The 19,819-nt window shown below is 40.5% G+C and overlaps 1 long non-coding RNA gene across 2 annotated transcripts in view; it reads left to right on the plus strand.

Moving 5' to 3' along the window:
- LOC140116711 (uncharacterized) overlaps positions 1-19,609 on the plus strand; it is a 38,225-nt gene extending 18,616 nt beyond the window's left edge. Inside the window, exons 3-7 of one of the 2 annotated variants that reach the window (XR_011852931.1) lie at positions 9,494-9,589; positions 11,936-12,000; positions 14,161-14,243; positions 18,903-19,007; positions 19,152-19,609. This is a non-coding gene — a long non-coding RNA (uncharacterized lncRNA). Of the gene's footprint in view, positions 1-9,493; positions 9,590-11,935; positions 12,001-14,160; positions 14,244-18,902 lie in introns of both variants that reach the window. The other variant, XR_011852930.1, reaches the window with a different exon arrangement.
- Positions 19,610-19,819: the final 210 nt, after the last annotated feature.

The following is a 19,819-nucleotide window of genomic DNA, read 5'->3' on the forward strand; positions in this document are numbered from 1 at the left end:
TTTTGTCAGACCAGCACCCCCACAAGTCAGCTGCTGTAAGAGAATGAAATACAAAGCAGAAATACTCTGTGTAGTGGTCAGATCACATAACTGCAGATAAGATACCATCTATAACATGGAAAAGGAGCAGTACATTTTACTAATCAGTTATTGTTCCTGAAACGGACCATGGTCTTTGATGATATCTTTAAGCCTTTTAAACATTGCTGCGTATATACATATTCATGTGGCATATAGAATCTATACATGTCTGTATTAAGAAATCATAGGCACTCCCTATCCAGCTGTATTTTCTCCTAAGAGAAATGTTTCCAAAACAAATAGAATAATGTGTAAAGTAATGTTATGTAACAGGTCATTGTACTTATTCTTATGAGCTCCCTTGTGTGAAAAAAACCTTGAGGCACAGTTACTAAGCAGTTTGCGGCAAAATTCGGACATAGACTGCACATAAATGCATGTGCAAACTAAGCGCACCAGAAAAAAATCTGTTGCACACAGTTCCTGCACATGCACGTGCAGCGTGCGCCACATTCTTGAAGACTGGATCTTGGTCTACATGAATGTGTCGCCCTCTGTATAGAGTAAGGCTTAGTAAGTAAGTAACTTTGTCTTCCTATTAGTAAATGTGGGCCTTTACGTTTAAAATTGGAGGCATAGTAAGGACCTAAAGACTATAGGAAATGTGAATCATTTTATGTCCACATTAGACAAAAGGTGATTTTTTAAAACTTTTTTAATAGTGCTTTTTAAACAATAAGAAATACTAGCGGATTCTTTCCTTCACAGCTTGCCTTAGGGTCCATGTGAATAATACAAACTCAGCACCTGAAATCCCCATTATGGAATAGATATGTGAAAGCTGTATAAGCAGTAATAATATAATGTATTTATTCAGCACCTGTCCCTCAAAATAGACCTTATGCATGTATCAAAATACTAACTGAAACCTGCCTTTGATCACACCATCTCAGTCGCATATTACGTGTATACTGCTTTCATCTGCACTTAGTAATGTGGATTACTATGATATGGTGAAGTGCAATATTTGATAGATCATAGGAGTTTTGCGTGTGTAAAATATATATATATATATATATATATATATATATATATATATATATATATGTGTGTATAAACATTTGAGGGTAACGTAATATCAATGGTAGAAGCTTCCGGGACCTTACAGACATCTTTGTGATGCTGAGTGCCATAGAAATAGTGTAGGAGCTTGTATCGAAAAGAAATGGCTTTATTTGGCTTTAAAACAATTGCAGGAAGAAAAGTAACATACAACTGGCCCCCACTTAGGGCACTACCGAGGTCCCTCCTTAGCCCTCTGGCTTGAGATCAAACAATCAAAGTCCTTTCTGGATTCCGGTCTTCTTGAGACAGACCACTTGTCTCTAACTTGTCCAAAGTCTACCTGCTGACTTCAAGACATGGGGCACTGCCTTGTTGTTTGTTCTCCCTCTGGAATTGAACAGGGATGGTTGTGGTCAAGGTATTATTCAATCCTAGTTTTGTGTTGCTCTCCTGCACCCTTACAATATATATACTGTACATTTATGTAGTACATTATGATATCACCACAGCTCTTCCAAATAGCATGAATCCAAGTCATGTTATTCACATATGTAAATTGTAGCAATCGTTCCACCCACATATTCACATTTCTCAGTGTGTCACATCAAGATCAGGTTTATAAAGAAAAATTGACATAAATGTTCATCAATTACATTGATTACTATTCATTATTTTACAAGCAAAGAGTTTTATGTTTTATACAATAACATTGCACGTCACAAGTCATGTTTTGGCCATAGCCCCTGATCATATAGCATAAATAGCACCTTATCCAAAGCAGCTCTGGATGTGGACAGGATGTCTTTTATAAAGTTTTCTATTAGCCATGCTCAGCGCATAACAATGTCATATAGTCTGTGTTATACTAGAATATAGTTTGTATACATCAGCAATGTAACTGCCAGCCAATGGGGCATTTTAGGTTGGCCACATAATTTTACCAGGGTAAGTAAAAGACCCTAATAGAGTCAACAATATTGTTCTTAACCCAGTAAACTTAACCCATATTGTAGTTAAACCTGTGAACTTTAGTCCACAGGAGCCGCTGATCATGTGGGTCGCCGACAGCAGGACTTGGGACTTCCTGTAACTTCTCACATCCTGCTGACATCCAGGATCAAGTGGGCTATGCAGTCATTACTGTCTGCGCACCCCTTATAGATGTCCTGCACTTGTATTGTCCCTTGACATACTTTTGGATGATTATTTAGTTGCTAGGAAAGCTGACTATATTACAGATGTTTATGGTAGGTTATGCCCTGTGAAGAAGAACCAGTTACCTCTATGATAGCAGCTAATAACACCTACAGATACTTTGTTAGAGCACACTGAGACATATTTACATTGTATTGGGAACAGACCTTCCTTGTCTGCAAAAGATACATTGTTCTCCCCAACCCTGTCCATACAGTGCAAAAGTACAATACAATTTACTGGACCGTGACAAAAGATTTTGATATCCATGTGGTTCACAGACCATGAAGACTTCTTTTTCACTTTAGACATGTAACCTTTCAAGGGAAAGCCCTGCTTTTATCTCGCTCCAAGCATTTCCGAGTTTGCTTATCTGGTATCCTCTATGTCCATTCTCAATGATTGTGAAGGTTATCGAGAAACAATCTTATGTTTTTTTTTCTTATAACAAAGATTTTTATTGTTCTCTTTTGCAACCTCTTTTAGCCATTGTAGCATGTTGCATCTATCTAATCATCTACCCTAAAAGAGGGACTTGTGAAATTGTTTTGTCCCAAAGAGGAAATCAATTGGTTTTGAGTGGTCTCTTTGAACTCTTTGAAGGAAAGCCATGGCAGGAGTCCACTGCTTTTTTTTCTATATTTCAGTGACCCGTGATCATGTGGTGAAGGGTCTCTGGCTCTGCACACTAGAGAAAAGAGTCTCCTACCTCATGCAGTCTTCTGATGTTTTCCACTGCTCAGTGTGGTTTCCTTCTACTGACGTTCTGTGTTAATAGGATCAGCACTAGCAACAATGTATGGCCACAGAAAAAAGGCTAAGAGTATCATTCATTTTCAATAACTACAGAGCGTGTGAACATGTTTGGATGTTTTTTAGCATTTCCTTAAATTGATTATGATGCCCTACGGGTAGTCATTTTATATAAAATGTAAGGGAGATGCAAAAACAACAATCCTGAAACATTTTTTAACACATTAGTGACTGTCTGTACTGTACAATAATAGTTGTTTGGCTTACTGTGAAGCTGCAGGTGACCTATCAGGTCACACAGTAGAGGTGGTGGATTGGGTTTCAGCTTCTGTTGGTCCCAGAATTTGTAATCATTGATAGAACAGGAACCGGATTGTCGTGGGTGCTACTGTGACTCATATCTCGGGTTGCAGGCACTGGTTACTCTGCACTCCAGTGACGTTTCCTGTGGTCCGCTGAGACTCTAATTGGTACTCGCTGCCCGCTGACCTAAATAGCCAGCCTCTTCCTGTAACCCCTGCCTCATAGCGTTAGAGAAATCAGTTTCCTGTGATTCCTGTGCATTATCCATTGTGACCTCCTGCTACGTTCCTGACCTCGATTCCTGTCTGCATTGACCTTTTGCTACGTCACCGACTCCAATCCTGTGCAGCCTGTCTTGAAGCCTGGGCGTTCCGACAAGCCCATTCGGGATACGTGCACCGGACTCCACAGAGGTGTTTCCCACGGCTCTTCGAGGTCCACGTGAGTGAGCGGTTGCTCGAAAGTGTTGTTGTCTTGACCTTCTGCCTGACCACAACTCCAATTCTGCTTGCCGATTCTGTACCTTGCCTTGGCCATCACCGCAAGCAACGTTGCACCTGTGGAGCAACCTGGTTGTATCCTGCCGCAGAAAGTCCAACCCTCTTTGTGGCGGGCTATGGTGAATGCCGGGTGCAACTTAGACTCTGCTCCCAGGTGTCGGCTTACGTCAACACTTGTGGGTGTTCAGGGGGTCCACCGACCCTGACACACTGATTCACTCCTGGATCTTAAAAATGTCAGAGCTATGGCGTAAAAAGAATACTAAACAAAAATAATACTTAAATGCCAATTAAAGGGAACCTGTCAGGTGGTTTTCCACCCTAAACTGCCATCAACATGTGTTTCTGCAGCGCCAACCCACCTGGGTCTGAACACAGGAGCTGCTGGATTCTCTGGGACATGAGTGGCTGGCTTGTAGTGTTGGCTTGGTCCAGGACTACAGGCCTAATCCACGCCCATCAAGTCCAGCGCATATATTCAAGAAAATGGGGAGGCTGCAGTGTAGGGAAGGGATCCCCCAAGGACACTTCCAGTGTATGTGTAGTGATAAATCCCTGGGCAGATGGTGATGGGGAGGCCCTTGGTGTTAATGGCAGCAGGCCAGGGATCACTCATGGAGACAGAAATCTTGAACAAAACTCACAGTCTCATTAAAGGCACACAGTCAAATGAAGCAGCAGGTCACAGACTGTAAATCTTCCTCTCTGCAGATTTTCACAAGGTAGTGATTTAAATTTTAAATAGTTTAGAGTGCACCTCAGCAATGGTTCAGTGGTTAGGGAATGGCACCGCACAAACGTCGGATATTCTGTCGATTTCGGATTTGCGGCCCATTAAAAAGGTAATGTGTCACAGGCGATCGAATTTTGGTGCAAACGCGCCCACTTTCATGCAACACAAATCGGGGGGCGGGCTATCGGACGATCCGATGGATTCGCACAAACTGCGGGATTTAACTTAAAAATTGAGTCACAAACCATGCACTTACATGCACCAGGAAGAAGATGGTGAACTCTGGCGGACCTGAACGGGGAATCGACACATTCAGCAAGTCAAGCGCACAAATGTAAGTGAATCGTGGCACAGTGCATTGTCGCCGCACTTTCGGGATCTCCTCCGGACCGGGTAAGTAAATGTGCCCTAATGTGTTCATAAGGAAATTGCTGTGTGTTGTAGTTCTTCTAATAGTGACTGTGGTATTTTTAGTTGCACTGTGTGGATATGTGCTACTGAGAGTTGAAGGCATCAAAAAAATTTGTGGAAAATTCTTCAGCAATAATTCATGACAAAGAGAAGACATTATGCATGTCAGAACCCAAAGGACATGTCATCTGTGAGGTACCAGATTCCATTATTTCCTGTGTTGTATTATGTAGGTGCGTATGTAGGGTTATTATCTTCAGTAATTCTATATGTGGTCATCAGTCACTAATTGGTAACATTGGATCTGACACTCACATCCTCCTGACCACAGCCCAGCCAGCAGCAGAAAGCCAGGAAACCAGGGGTAATTCCTATAAATCCACAACAATAATGTCCTGATATTCTCACTGTAGCCTCAGTTTACAAACCGAGAGCTGTGCACTGGAAAAGAGGCAAGGTGAATTTCTGTATTCTTTATTTCACTGCCTCCCTACCTGTACCTAAAATTTCCCTTAAGGCTACATTCACACTAACGTATGCAGGACGTATATACGGCCAACGTATACACGGCCGATATACGTCCTCCATAGACGGCAATGGGCGCACGGCGCCCTACGGGAGCGGTATGGTGCAGCACACGTGCGGCACCATACAGCTCCGTTCCTGGGAAAAAGATAGAACCTGTCCTATCTTTACCCGTAGTACGGAGCCGTGCGCCATTACTTCCTATGGAGAGGGGCGGGGGTGAGCTGCACTCACCTCCTCCTTCTCTCCCCGTGCACTGCCGTTGCCTTCTACGGTACGGTACAGGCGGGCAACGGCAGTGTGAATATAGCCTAACTCTTGTGATATGGGTAATAATTCTATGTAGCAGTTGGGTGGAGCGTCAGTATCAATTTCACTGGTGGGCCCCAGGCACCTTTAAAGAACGGAAGGTGAGTAAGAAGAAAGGTTCCAATTGTGAACACATGGAAGTGCAATGTATTTTTCACTGATCAATTGCCATATTAAAGATAGACCACAGTCATACATATATACATATCTTCACATTGAAAAAGCCCCTAAAACGAGTGTCAAAAACTGAGACACTGAGCAAACGCTGACTGAAAACTGAACAATCCATTTACTGATGCAAAAATGGAGGAAAATCCATACACCACATACTATAAAACATGTATTTATTAGATATGTATTAAAAATATATTTTGTTTCAGTAAAAACAAGATGACTGACCACAAATAATGGATGCTCAACATAATGACATGATCAAACACAAATAAACTAATATACAATATTCATAAATATGTATTATATATATTGTGTATTAGTTCAGTTGTGTATGATCATGTCATTATCTTGAGCGTCCATTGTCAGTTATCTTGTTTTTACTGAAACAAAATATATATTTTAACACATATCTAATAAATACATTTTTCATAGTATCTGGTGTATGAATTTTCCTAAATGTATGCATTAGTTAATGGGTTCATCATGAGTCAAGAAATCATTTTTGATAGGGCATCAACAGTACTTATTGAGACTTGGTATTAGCACTAATAGGTTATCCTTTGTTTGTCTGTATTGTTGGGTTAATTAAAAACTGGTTGAAAAATGTCAGTTTTTTACTCACCAAACCCTGTTGCACGCTGATCAGACTTTGATGTGATCTGCAACGCACGTGTAAAAGGGGCCTTAGACTTGTAAAACTAACATGCATTAAAAAAATGTGCGTGAAGAAAAATGCAATTGTGACAAAACCCACTAAAACACATTTATCAAAAATAGTGCAAACTGTGGCGCACGTTCTTCATGAATCTGGCGCACTCTGCACTGCTCTGAAGAGTGCACCAACTTTTTTTGGAGGACTTTAAACATAGGGGGGGTCATTTACTAAGGGCCCGATTCGCGTTTTCCCGACGTGTTACCCGAATATTTCCGATTTGCGCCGCTTGTACATGAATTGCCCCTGGTTTTTGGCGCACGCGATCGGATTGTGGTGCATCGGGGCCGGCATGCGCGCGACAGAAATCGGGGGGGCGTGGCCGAACGAAAACCCGACGTATTTGGAAAAACCGCCGCATTTAAAAACCGAAAATGTGTCGCTTGGGGAGCGCTCACCTTCACCTTCTATGGGATGGTGCATTCCGGGGCGTTAAGATTATTTTCGGCGCTGCAGCGCCACCTGGTGGACGGCGGAGGAACTACCATCTTAAATCCCAGCCGGACCCGAATCCTGTGCAGAGAACGCGCCGCTGGATCGCGAATGGGCCGGGTAAGTAAATGTGCCCCAGGGTGTGCAACACAATTCTGTCAGACTCTGTATAATAAATGTGTTGCACGTTCCATTTCAGTGCAGTATATAGCAGCTGCGACACAAATGTGTCTAGGACTTCTTAAATAACTGTGCAAACAGTTTGCACTGAAAAGAATGTGCAAAGTCAGCCAGAAAACTGGTGCAGGGGCTTTAATAAATCTATACCAATGGGTCAGAGTTCAATGCAAGTTGTGCACATCAAATACACATACAGAACATGCGTGTGAAAAACGCAAGTGTGAAAGGAGCCTTCCTCCTCCAATATCTGTAGATAGTAGTTGCAAGCAGACTGTGTGTGTGTGGAGGAATTAACAATGTGCTTCAGGTTCCACCAGTCTCTAGCTGGAAAACAGCTATGCCAGATCTGGTGTCGTATAAGACAATCGGTTAATACTTTAGACCTACTTTTAGTTTGTCTAAACTGCGCCAGAATTTTGGACGCACGGATGATTTCCGCCAAGTCACACCCCATCTCCCGAAAGTCATGCCCCCTAATCAGGCAAGTCAGAAAAGTGACCAAAAAAAAGTTCTAAAAGCCTTAATAACTGTGCTGCAAGGTGATTTTAGACGCAAAAGCTCCCGAATTGTGGCGCAAGTGCATTTATAAATCCCCCCTAGGTGTCACAGCTGGGCCCATGTTTGGCATGTGCAAATGGTGCAATGTCTGGCTATATCTTAAAGGCGTTATCCAGGAATATAAGGCCCCCAGCCTTATATAAAAATTGATATTCACAAACAACCAGATGTGGCTGCGTTCACACCTGCTGTCTTTATTGCGTTTCAAAATGCAATACAACAGTTGAGAAGAGGAGATTTGCGTATTTACATTGCTGTTAACATTTGATATTTACGCAATGTTAACTCACATGTTAGCTTTCAGTGGACCTATTTGTTAACATATAGTTAACATGTGTGTTAGCATTGTGTTAACTATTACGTTTTGTAGCGGGACTGTTAACAAAAGTTAACAATTTGGTGAAATCTCCTCTCCTCAGCTGCTGTATTACATTTACATGAACTGCGCCTTAATTTTGCTCTCTGACCATTTTTTCCTGGTCTATTGTGCCACTCTAATACATCAGGCTGTGCTTTCCGGAGAATTATGTCCGATGCCGACAGTCGTGCCTGCGCCAGAATTAGTAAATCTCCCCCATTGTCTAAAATGCCTTGCACCACAGTTATCAAGGCTTTTAGACCTTTTTTGGCACTTTCCCGACTTGTACAAAAAAAGGGGGCATGGCCCCTGAGAGAAATGGGCGTGGCTTGTGGGAAATCGTCCATGCGCCCAATGTTCTGTCGCACAGTCTAGACCAGTGATGGCGAACCTTTTAGAGGCCGAGTGACAAAACTTCAACCCAAAACCCCCCTTATTTATCGCGAGGTGGCAATCAAAAATGAAAGCAGTAACTTATTGCTCCTTGTTCAACAACTTTCAATCATATTGGCCTCCTGAGGACAGCAACACAGTAGAAAGATGGAAAATTTGCATCATTTTAGCTTCTTTCCAGTGACCCACTGTACACAGAGAATCGTGGGGCCAGCAGGAGGTCCTTCAAAGATAATTCGACCCTGTCTAATTCTCCCTCTTCCTACAGTCCCAAGTAGCGAAGGAAGTATCAAAATACGACTGAAAGCAGCATCTTTTAAGTTGCTTGGAACTGCAGGAAGATTCTCTGAGTCTTGTCTGGTGTGCTGGGGGGATGGCCAGGGTGCCCACAGAAAGGGCACCAGTGCCATAGGTTCGCCACCACTGGTCTAGACCAACTAAAAGTAGGTCTAAAGTAGGAACCGACAGTCTTATCCTGCACCAGAATTCATCATTATAGTGATAAATCTGGCGCAGGAAAAGACAAGTGTTTTCCAGCTAGGGACTGGCGGAACCTGAGACACATTGTTAAATCCCCCCCCCCCCAAGTGTGGATGCAGCCTGTGAGGAGAAAACGTTGGCTATTTGAACAGATCTACAGCTTTTTAAAATAGTAAAATATACCCTCTAATTTATTGTATGCTTCCCCCAAAATCTTTCACAACATCCTTGTATTTAGATGCTGAAATGCATCTTCACACGGTGCTTTGAAAATATGAAACATCTTACAGAAGATAAATAGAGATATCCAAAAAAAAGTCTACACACTTGAAAGATGCACAGTCACAAAGCAGATATATAAATAATATAGAAATACTTTCTGTTCCCCTCAGAAGCCACATTTCAATGGAAAAAGCAGGATGGCACAAAAAAGCAGAATGTTACGGAAGAATCTTGATTAACCTCCGGAGGTAATTACATTGATGGATGTAAGTACAGCATCTGTAAATAAAGGACCAATGCCTGTCCCCTTGTTAATGTGTAACTTGAAGTGTAATTTGAGATGTTTTTTTTACAACTATGTTAAATAAATGATAATGGAGTGTTAGTGCACAGTGTTGAACCCAGCTTTAGAAATGATTTGCTGCCTGATAATCACAGAGGATAAGGTATGAGGGCATCAGTAAACAACTTCAAAGATGTCTCCCTCCCACTCTTAACTCAGCTGGTCGTGCGTGAATAGGAAGTTCTTTCTTTGTGTCTTATTAGGCAGGAAAGAATACCATTATCTGTAATGAGTATAGTCATGAGAACAGATCAAATCATATAACAGGTCTGCATGAACTCAAAATAACTTCTCTGTATATATATATATATATATATATATATATATATATATATATATATAATGCATATCTATCTGTTCTTCCTCCCTCAATATCTGTTTTAATTCTTTCTATTGCTTCAGGATACATTGTCCTGACAGTAGGTGAAAGAAAATCAGAGTAAGGCTACATTTGCACTGCCGAATGGGGGACGTATATACTGCAATTATACATCCCCCATAGACGGCAATGGCCGCACGGCGCGCACACGTGCGGCACCGTACTGCTCCGTACCTGTAGAAAGGTAGGTTATGTCTAGAGATGAGCGAGTATACTCGTCCGAGCTTGATGCTCATTCGAGTATTAGAGTACTCGAAACGGCTCGTTGCTCGGATTAGTTTTTCGCCAGCTCGAGATCGAGCATTTAGTTAACGAAGCACAGTGAAGAACAGTGAAGAATACAATTAAAACAGTGAACACAGGATCATTTAAGTGAAGAACACATTGAAAGAACACAGTGAAGAACACATTGCAGATGTTTCGAACATCTGCTAACCTATCGGAAGACACGTGTTCTTCACAATAGTATGCCAAGAACAATATGTGTGAAGAACACATTGCAGATGTATCGAAACATCTGCAATGTGTTCTTCACACATATTGTATTCTGGGCCCCAACTGTCTCCAGACCACAAAAAAAGGCTAGGCCCCGGTGGGGGATGTTGCAGTTTATTGTACATGTAATTGTGGATTGCTATTGATTAGAGTAAAAAAGATTGTGTATTTTTACAGGGGCTCCCAGTAATCATATAATTATGATCCTGTGGACTGTTGAATAATGTCTATAGTGAGGAAAAATTTACTCTCAATGGACTTGTTACATCAAGTCAACATAATTTCTATATCATATATAGGGTTAAATATATGCCATATAAGGAAATCTCAGCTTGAGATGTCATGCGAGATATTGGACTTTCTTGTTATTGTTAGGGGGGCCAATATGTGAGACCACCTAGAATCAAGCTGATCTGAAAAATAATACTAAGATCAGTGTACTGCTTAAACTTTGTGTTCCCTCTGGAGGTGATTTCAGGAATAAGGTTAAGATGTTATTTTTTTAGTAGACTTTGAGTATCAACAACGTTTACTTGTTGATGATCTTTTGTGGAAAAGTATCTTTGCTGCATGATAGATTGAAACTTGCAATGCAATAGTATTTGGCTGATGGATTTTGCCCAATACTGATTTGCACAGAAAAATGTTTGTTTTTAATAGTTAGCACTTTGTTCTGGACAGTGGCAACTCATTAAAATTTATTTTCAGATATAGTCCAAAAATTAGACCCAGTCAACATCATAATGTATGCATAGTGAATGATTATCGCTGTGTTCATTGGGCCAACCAGTCCCTGTTATGATGTTCCAATGAATTATAATGAGTTGGATGAAACTGAACAACTGTATTAAACTTTAATGATGGGAAGCAAATCTATTTAATATGAAAGCATGGCTAGATATGCCTAATAATTCTCAACTACAAAAATATTTACACATATAAGTGCCTATTGAAACCAGGTTCTTGACCTCATCCATAGTATGTTTGGGGTTCACCTCCAGGGTGAGCTCATAGAGGGCCCTTGGACCTTTTGTATGTCTATGATGAAATAGAGAGCTCCTTGTTTATTGGGATTGTTTTGATCTTGTTCCAAGCATGAATTTTCCTTGCATTCCGTGGGATAAACTCCGCCTTGCCCACCCTAGGGGCTCATGAGTTCTGTTGGGCAACATTCACATCACATGTTTTATTGTATTGTATCTGGCATTTACTAACACTTTATATGGGCCAATAGTTACACTATGAATTTTGTAATGTTTTTAGTTTATGATCTATTACATACCGGGATGGGAAATATTCACATTATGTATTTTGTGTGTTTAGTTTGGGACACTGTTTTGCGAGGTATTCACACTATATATCCAGCAATATGGTTACCTTTTCTCTCTATTACAGGCGGTCCCCTACTTAAGAACACTCATAGTTACGACTCATAGTTACAAACGGACCTCTGGATATTGGTAATTTATTGTACTTTAGTCCTAGGCTACAATGATCAGTTGTAACAGTTATCAGAAGTGTCTGTAATGAAGCTTTATTGTTAATATTGATTCGTATGACAACCCAACATTTTTAAAATCCAATTGTCGCAGAGATCAAAAAAGTTTTAATCTCAATAATACAATTATTCAGCACTTCAAATGGATACAAGGCAAAATCTGTTTCTTAGAAAAACCCCTTTATTTGGTACAAATGACTTATAGAAACAAAAAAACATAAATTTCATATATTAATAAAGAATAAAACAAATAAAGGAAAATACTACAAAGGATAATAATATAAAACTGTTAATACCAATTAACACAGGATATAAAAAAGTGCTGAAGAACATTTTTTAACATTGGGATCTATTGAAGGATGATAAAATCTTATCAGATATCATTCCAAATAAACCATGTTGTATTTTGTATATAGGAAGGGCCAAATTTAGGACTTAAGATTGTTTTGACAGTGAAAATACATGATAAGAGGAAAAATGGCGACAACTGGTTAAATTTAAAGGGTAATGATTCTTTAGGTGCAGATATTGTGTAGGTTGTTTAACTGCAAAATTCTCTAGAAAAATAACAACCCCTACATCAACTATAAACAACTTTGAATATACTATCAATGAAACTTTAACATGTGAAAGTAAAGGGGTTATCTATACAATACAATGTTCATGCCAAAAACAATATATTGGCCGTACTATTAGTTACAAAGAAAACAATTTCTTTTTTTTTAATACAAACTTCCTAACTGCAGATGGCCATTGCATTTTACAGGGTTTACCAGTCTTAGTATATGAATGGCCTATCCATAGGAAAAATTTGGTGGGTTGTGTGACACTTGGCACCTCCTGGGATCAGCAGAACAGGTGGCAGACCACTACACAATGAACAGAGGCTTGTGTAACCATTGCAGTGAAAGCCTACATGATCACTACACTTGGGTCAGATGAATCTTCTGTTGGTTCCATTCACTATGTATCAGTCACTGGAGGGGATCTATCAACTGCTGGTAGGGACTTACACCCATCTTGTGATCTGTGGAGGCCCCAGTAGTCCTACCCTGGACAAAAAAGTTATTCAAAACATAGATAGTAAAGAAAAGTTTTGGCCCAGGTAAGATAGCTAATAGGTGGTGTGAGCAGTGATGGCAATGCTTATTGGTGCAGAAGGCTGGACAGCAGTGAGCAGATAAGACAAGAGCTCATCACTCCTGGTATCACTTGGTCTGCCCTGGCTTCTGACGTTGGCTGTAAGGGCCCGCCTTAAGACCCAGGCCAGTGCAGCGAGAGGGGATCTGAGTGGTAAAGACATGTGCACTACACTGCTCGGCTCCTCCTCTTGTTCGCCATATGCTCTGCCCTGGGTTTGTCTGTTCAAGGGTGTTCCCAGAAGTAGTGCCTGCTCTGGGGGTCTCCAGTAGTAGTGCCTGTTTTTGGGGTCTCTAGTATTATATGACTGCTTGGTTGCTCCAGTATTATAGGCCTGACTATACAATCTATGTGCACACAGGTTTTTATAGCTCCTTACAATAGATATAAGGCTCCATACTAGAGAAGTGCATCAATTATACCGGTACAATGAAGGTTGCTCTAACAAATATGACACCAGGTCTCATACTGGTAAATTATAATTGGGTTGATCTTGAGCTGTAGAGTTTTTGGGCATGCTACACTTATTTTTGGCACTTCTACAAAGTTAAGACAAAAAGACAAACAGGGCAGATTTATCAAACTGTCTGAAAGTCCGAATATTCATAGTTGACCATGGCAACCAATCACAGCTCCCCTTTAAGATATTCATGAGCACTGGTAAAAACAAAGCTGAGCTGTTATTGGTTACGCTGGGCAACTAAGAATATTCTGACTTTCAGACAGCTTGATAAATCTGCCCCATTGAATTTATTATTTTATTGGTTGTGCTTTAGATCTATTTTTCTTTTTTTTTCACAATGATTTTGCTTTTTGACAATTACTCTATCAATCTTATTTTTAATGTAAGCTACTTTATTATTTTTTTTGACCACTAAAAATATCACAAACCAATTCAGCATTATTATGTAGTATAGTAAGTACATTGGGCTTCTGGGAGGGTGAATGGTTTTCTCCCTTACTATGAAATTCTGCTTCACAGATTATACGGAGCGAACGTTAAAACCCTTCGCTAAGACAAGCTCATCGCTTACTGAAGCCCTGTGGGTCTGGATCCAGGCTGAGGTTTGTGAAAAGCCGCAGGCTGCAGATCAGTTTTCTTTTGTACAAAGAATGGAACAGGTGGTGATGCAATTGGAAAATGACTGTCATGATTCATATAGTATTTTTGCAGAAATCTTAGTTTTTGTGTGATGTGAGGATTGAGAAAAAATGTTGTATTGTATCTTGGATGGGAAGTACATAGATGAAATTAGTCCAGAGTGTTGCCATGACAAGAGTTTCTAAGTCTCAGTTTTTTCTTAATAGAATCAAGTTATCTATTTTACTTTTCATATGACAATGTTTGTGACCTAATTTATGGCCATCCAATAATAATGCTTTGGTTTAAAAGCTTTGTCCAGAATTGGAAAAACAGCTTCCTCCATATACGGGCGGTTCCCTAGCTAACACCCGACTTGCAGACGACTCCTAGTTACAAACAGACCTCTGGTAATTGGTAATTTACTGTACCTTGGCCCCATGCTACAATAATCAGCTATAACAGTTATCAAAGGTGTCTGCAATTAAGAATTTATTGTTAATCCTAGTTCTTATGACAATCCAACATTTTTAAAATCCAATTGTCACATACACTAAAAAAAATTTGGCTGGGGTTACAATGATAAAATATATACAGTTCCGACTTACATACAAATTCAACTTAAGAACAAACCTATAGAACCTATCTTGTACATAACCCAAGGACTGCCTGTAGAGTATAGCTACAACTATAGTTAGAAAAAAAGAAAACCAAGTCCGTGCAGTGGAGAAAAAAACTCATTAGAGGGGGTGTACAGTTTCAATAAACTTCACCTTTTGGATTTTTGGCAACTCTAGTCTCTTCTGTCCTCCCCCAAACTGTTCTGTCCTCCTCCAAACACCTCTATCCTCCACCAGACCCTTTTACTGTATTTGTCTTCCTCAAGATAACTGTGCTGTTCTCTAGACATCTCACTTCCCTCCTCCAGCGTCCTCTGTTCTTCTCCTCCAGACCCTTCTGTTCTCCTTCAGATCCTATTGTCCTCTCCACTCCCCTCTGTCGTCCTCCAGGCCCTTTTGTTCTCCTTCAGATCCCTCTCTCCTCCGCCAGACTCTATTGTCCTCTCCAGAACTCTCTGACTTCCTCCAGATCCCCCTGTCCTCCTCTAGACAATATTGGGGCAGATTTAATTACCCGGTCCATTTGCGATCCAGTGGCGCGTTCTGTGTGAAGGATTCGGTGAAGGATTCACTAAGGCAGTTCCCCCCATGTCCACTAGGTGTCCCTGCTGCGCTGAAGTTCGTCGGGATGCACTGAACTTCACCAAGTCGGGGCGAGTGCATGCAAGCGTGTGTCAGGCGACACTTTTTTTTTAAATGTGGCGGTTTTTCCGAATCCGTCTGGTTTTCGTACGGCCACACCCCCGATTTCCGTCGCATGCACACCGGCGCCGATGCGCCACAATCCGAGCGTGTGCGACAAAATCCCAGGGCAATTCAGGGAAAATCGTCGCAAAACGGAAAAATTCGGGTAACCCGCCGGCAAAACGTGGGTAAATGACCCCCAATGTCTTTTTTTGGGCCATGTAGCCTGCAGTAGCTCAACTGGTGTTTACATTCATTATATGGTAAAGAGGCTGCTCTCCTTCACAGGCTCCAGGAATAACGGTCATCTACTCCTTAGCACAGGTTTAATATTTGTATATATATTTTCACATATTTGTTGTCCATGGACTCCTTCTTTCTAAAATCAACCTTTAAAATTATGCTAATGAGTCAGAAGAGCTCTGGGGACATTACCAGAACCCCTATATAGTGCACAGGCTGTTACAATGTGCAGGAGCAGTGGAACAATGTAACAGCCTATGAAACTGCAGCATGGAAAGGATCTGGTAACCCCCTACACCCTTTTGGCTCATTAGCATAATTTTGAAAGCTTATTTTAGCAGGAAGGAGGCTATGGATAATGAATATCAGAAGATTACCACAGTCAGGATCTATGTGTTAGTATTCATGGTCTGTCATGCTTCATTTTGGTACCAGATTTTTTTTGATGAAAAAAATGGAAAAAAATATGAAAGAAATCACCGTGGATTTGCAGGATGTTCCTCGAAATCAGAAGTATGTGTTATTATCTATACGTTAAACAAACCGTTGGCGGATTACATTAGGACTAGATACATGGTGCTTGATAATAAAGCTCCCAGGAGACAGCGGAGATGACCAGTGAAATTGTCTTTCACTCATTGCATTCTCTTCTTCGCTAAGCATCCGCATAGTTTGCCTCGTAGATTTGCTGTCCTGGTGCCAGAGTAAGTCATTAAAACTAAAATGATACAAAGCACCCTGTTTCCATGAAATGTTTCACCTGCTGAGAAGCAGCCTGAATTCTTGCCAAAAGTGAAATAGGCAAAATGATTTGCTCATCTCAAATTCTAAGTAATTAGAACTCAAGCTGTTTTGAGTACGGGATTTATTCCACCTTTTATTGTTCTATTGTGCATGGTACGCAGCCTGCACTTATCCCACCAGCCAATCCTTCTTGCATTGTCACAGTAGCCAATGACTATTATATAACATAACACATTTGGGTAGCATAGGCAGAGATCTAAATTTCTATTTCTATTGTTGGCGTGAGCCTGTATAATTTAAGTTAAAAAAAGAAGCTTGTACAATATAAATATCCCACAATATCTGTGGAGCGTGGACTCTAGGTAAAGCCTTTATGGGTGTATATGAGATAGTGGAGTTGATCCTTAATACTTAGGGGATCTATCATGAGGATTTAGGTTCACAAGTCCAGGATGGTAACAGGGACACAATGGTGTACTTCTATATACTGAGAGATCCATCGTTACGCAGTAAAACTATTTGCAACAAAAAGGAGTAGAAGCTAGTATGATGTAATGATCAAACTCAAACTAGAAATGCTGTCTTAAGGTGGTTAAAAGGCCGTATTGCTGCCCACACCTGTAAAACTATCATTTGTTTTTTGAATTCAATTTTAAAAGGTCTTTCTCCCTTTCATTATAAAGTGTATTTTCTCTATATATGCTAATCTATAAATGATAATATCTTTGGAACACCTTTTATATATCAATTTTGGTTTTCTGGTGTCATTTTAAAGAGGACAATGTGCCTTTTAATATTGCACAAGGATTGTGTTTCTAGATTCCACGGACTCTGAGATATCCACAGTTAAAGTTACACTTGACAGTATGAGATATAAGTTTATAATCACATTTATGACTTCAAAAGTTATGATCATTTATGATCATACCATAAATACAGCCCCACAACCAAATTCTATACTTACCAGAACCGAATTCAGTACTTACATTAAATACAGCACCAAAACCAAGTTTGTACATTTTTTCAACACCAGAACCAAGTGCAGTACATAAAAAAGCAGCTAAACTCAGATAAGAAAAAATACAGCACCAGAACTGAAATCGGCACCTATCGCGCATGCGCAGATACTAACTCTCACACAGCCGGACAGCGATAGGTGCCGAGAGCTTGGTAGCGTCACGGCTCTCGGCACCCGAAGGAAATGGCTACAATGAAGGAGGCGTGAATAATTAAAGATCGGAAGGCATGTCCCTTCCGAAGATGACGTAGGGGTAGCACCGGAGGAATATTTTCATATGTAAGTAAAACATTTTTTTATCTAAACTAACGATCGCCGTGCCTAACTAAAGTATGTGCCGGCATCAGTATTAAATAGCTTACCAGGTGGTCTGCTCGCATGATTTTATCATGCGAGCAGTGGTAGGTTTCCTTTAAGTAGTAGTGACAGAAATACATGTCATACTGACCAACTCTAAGCAAGTTTAAAACACAACCAGAATTTTTTGCATACATATATTTTTTTCTATGCAAATATATAATATATGTAATTATTAAAAATCCCATAAAAATTATGAACAAGAAAAAAATCAATGGCTAAAAACAACAACTGAACATAATAAAATATCATAGTGCTTTTTAATTAAGATACTTTTATTTAACGTTAAATAAAACTTGTAAAGAAAGCTCTTACAGTTAAAGCTCATCTGCCAGAAGGTCCGTTGCTGAATGTTGGCTGTTATTAACCTTATCCCATAACTCAGGGTCTGAAGCCTAGCGACCTGCCTCAGGGAAACACTTATGTAAAGTAATGGCAGCTTAGCACATTCTAAAGACCATCACTGGGAGTTTACACAGCGTTACTTTACTTCTGCAGAATTAATACGACATTACCATATTATTTATTCCTACTTCACCACATTAGCAATAAACACTGTATGTTTTCCTAGTAATTGGCACAGAACACCGCTTATATATATCTTCAGTTTTAACAAGGTACTGGATGTGAGAGAATTAATAGCTAAAGCTACCTATGTGATCTGAAGCTGGAGGGCGAGAGGCCTTTGGGAAAATATGAGATGCAGCACATTTTAAAGAAAAGTTGGTAACTTGAATGATCATGCCGCAGACTCCTGAATACGGTGATGAAAGTTGAAGTCTTACTGTTTTAATGAATACTATTCATACAATCGTTTTTGTGATTTAGCAAATTTTTGTGTTGTCATTTTATTTCAAAGGATGGAGGATGGAGTTTTGGTTCCTTTTTTGACTTTTTCTTTTTTTGAAACTAAAATATGCAAGATAAAATGTGGATTTACGATATACAAAAGCAACAATTGTTTCCCCCTACCATAGTTGCACAGAAACAATGGCCCCATCTCGAGTCTCCTGCAAAGTGTGGCAGAGCAGGCCCAGGATCAAGGCTGGTCATAGTGAAGACGCCTATTTTGGAGGACACAAGTGAGTCGGGTTTGTACTCTTTAAAGGATCATCTGTACCCAGAATGGCTGTATCCAGATATATTGGAGTGTGTCAATCTTATGCCTATCTATGTCGTGCTGGGTCAATGGGTTTTGCCTTCACAAGTGTTCTATGTTCGGTCAGGCTCCGGACCAGTTCCTGTGCACCGTAAGAGGCAGCTTTGGGGAAGTTCGCTGTTGGTGAGAGCTGTGTATAAAGGTATATACTGCCTGTATGAACTTTCTTTTCTGCCCTGTCAATCTCATGGACCACTAGGTCTTGTCTCTACATTGTATACCCACCAGCTTTCTGGCAAAGTCTCCAATACCCCCTGAAAGTTTTAGATGTGTGGAAGGATAACATTGCAGAGGAACTCATTTCAGATTTGTTAGAATCAAGCACCACAGTTTCACCATCTAACAATAACAGGCTGACCCGATTGTATATTATCCACTGGGCTTACCTCACACCGGTCTCTCTCTTCAAAATGATTCAAAAATCCTAGAAGGCACTCACCTAATGCAGATTTCTGGCATATGATCAGACTTGCTTGACAAGTCATAGCATATGGAATTCATCAACTGCTTTCTTGCCTACTCTGTTCTCTATGGTGGCGTGTAGAGATGAGCGAGCACTAAAATGCTCGGGTACTCGTTATTCGAGACGAACTTTTCCCGATGCTCGAGTGCTCGTCTCGAATAACGAGCCCCATTGAAGTCAATGGGAGACTCGAGCATTTTTCAAGGGGACCAAGGCTCTGCACAGGGAAGCTTGGCCAAACACCTGGGAACCTCAGAAAAGGATGGAAACAC

Source organism: Engystomops pustulosus, chromosome 2, assembly GCF_040894005.1.
Source record: "Engystomops pustulosus chromosome 2, aEngPut4.maternal, whole genome shotgun sequence".
Lineage (NCBI taxonomy): Eukaryota > Metazoa > Chordata > Amphibia > Anura > Leptodactylidae > Engystomops > Engystomops pustulosus.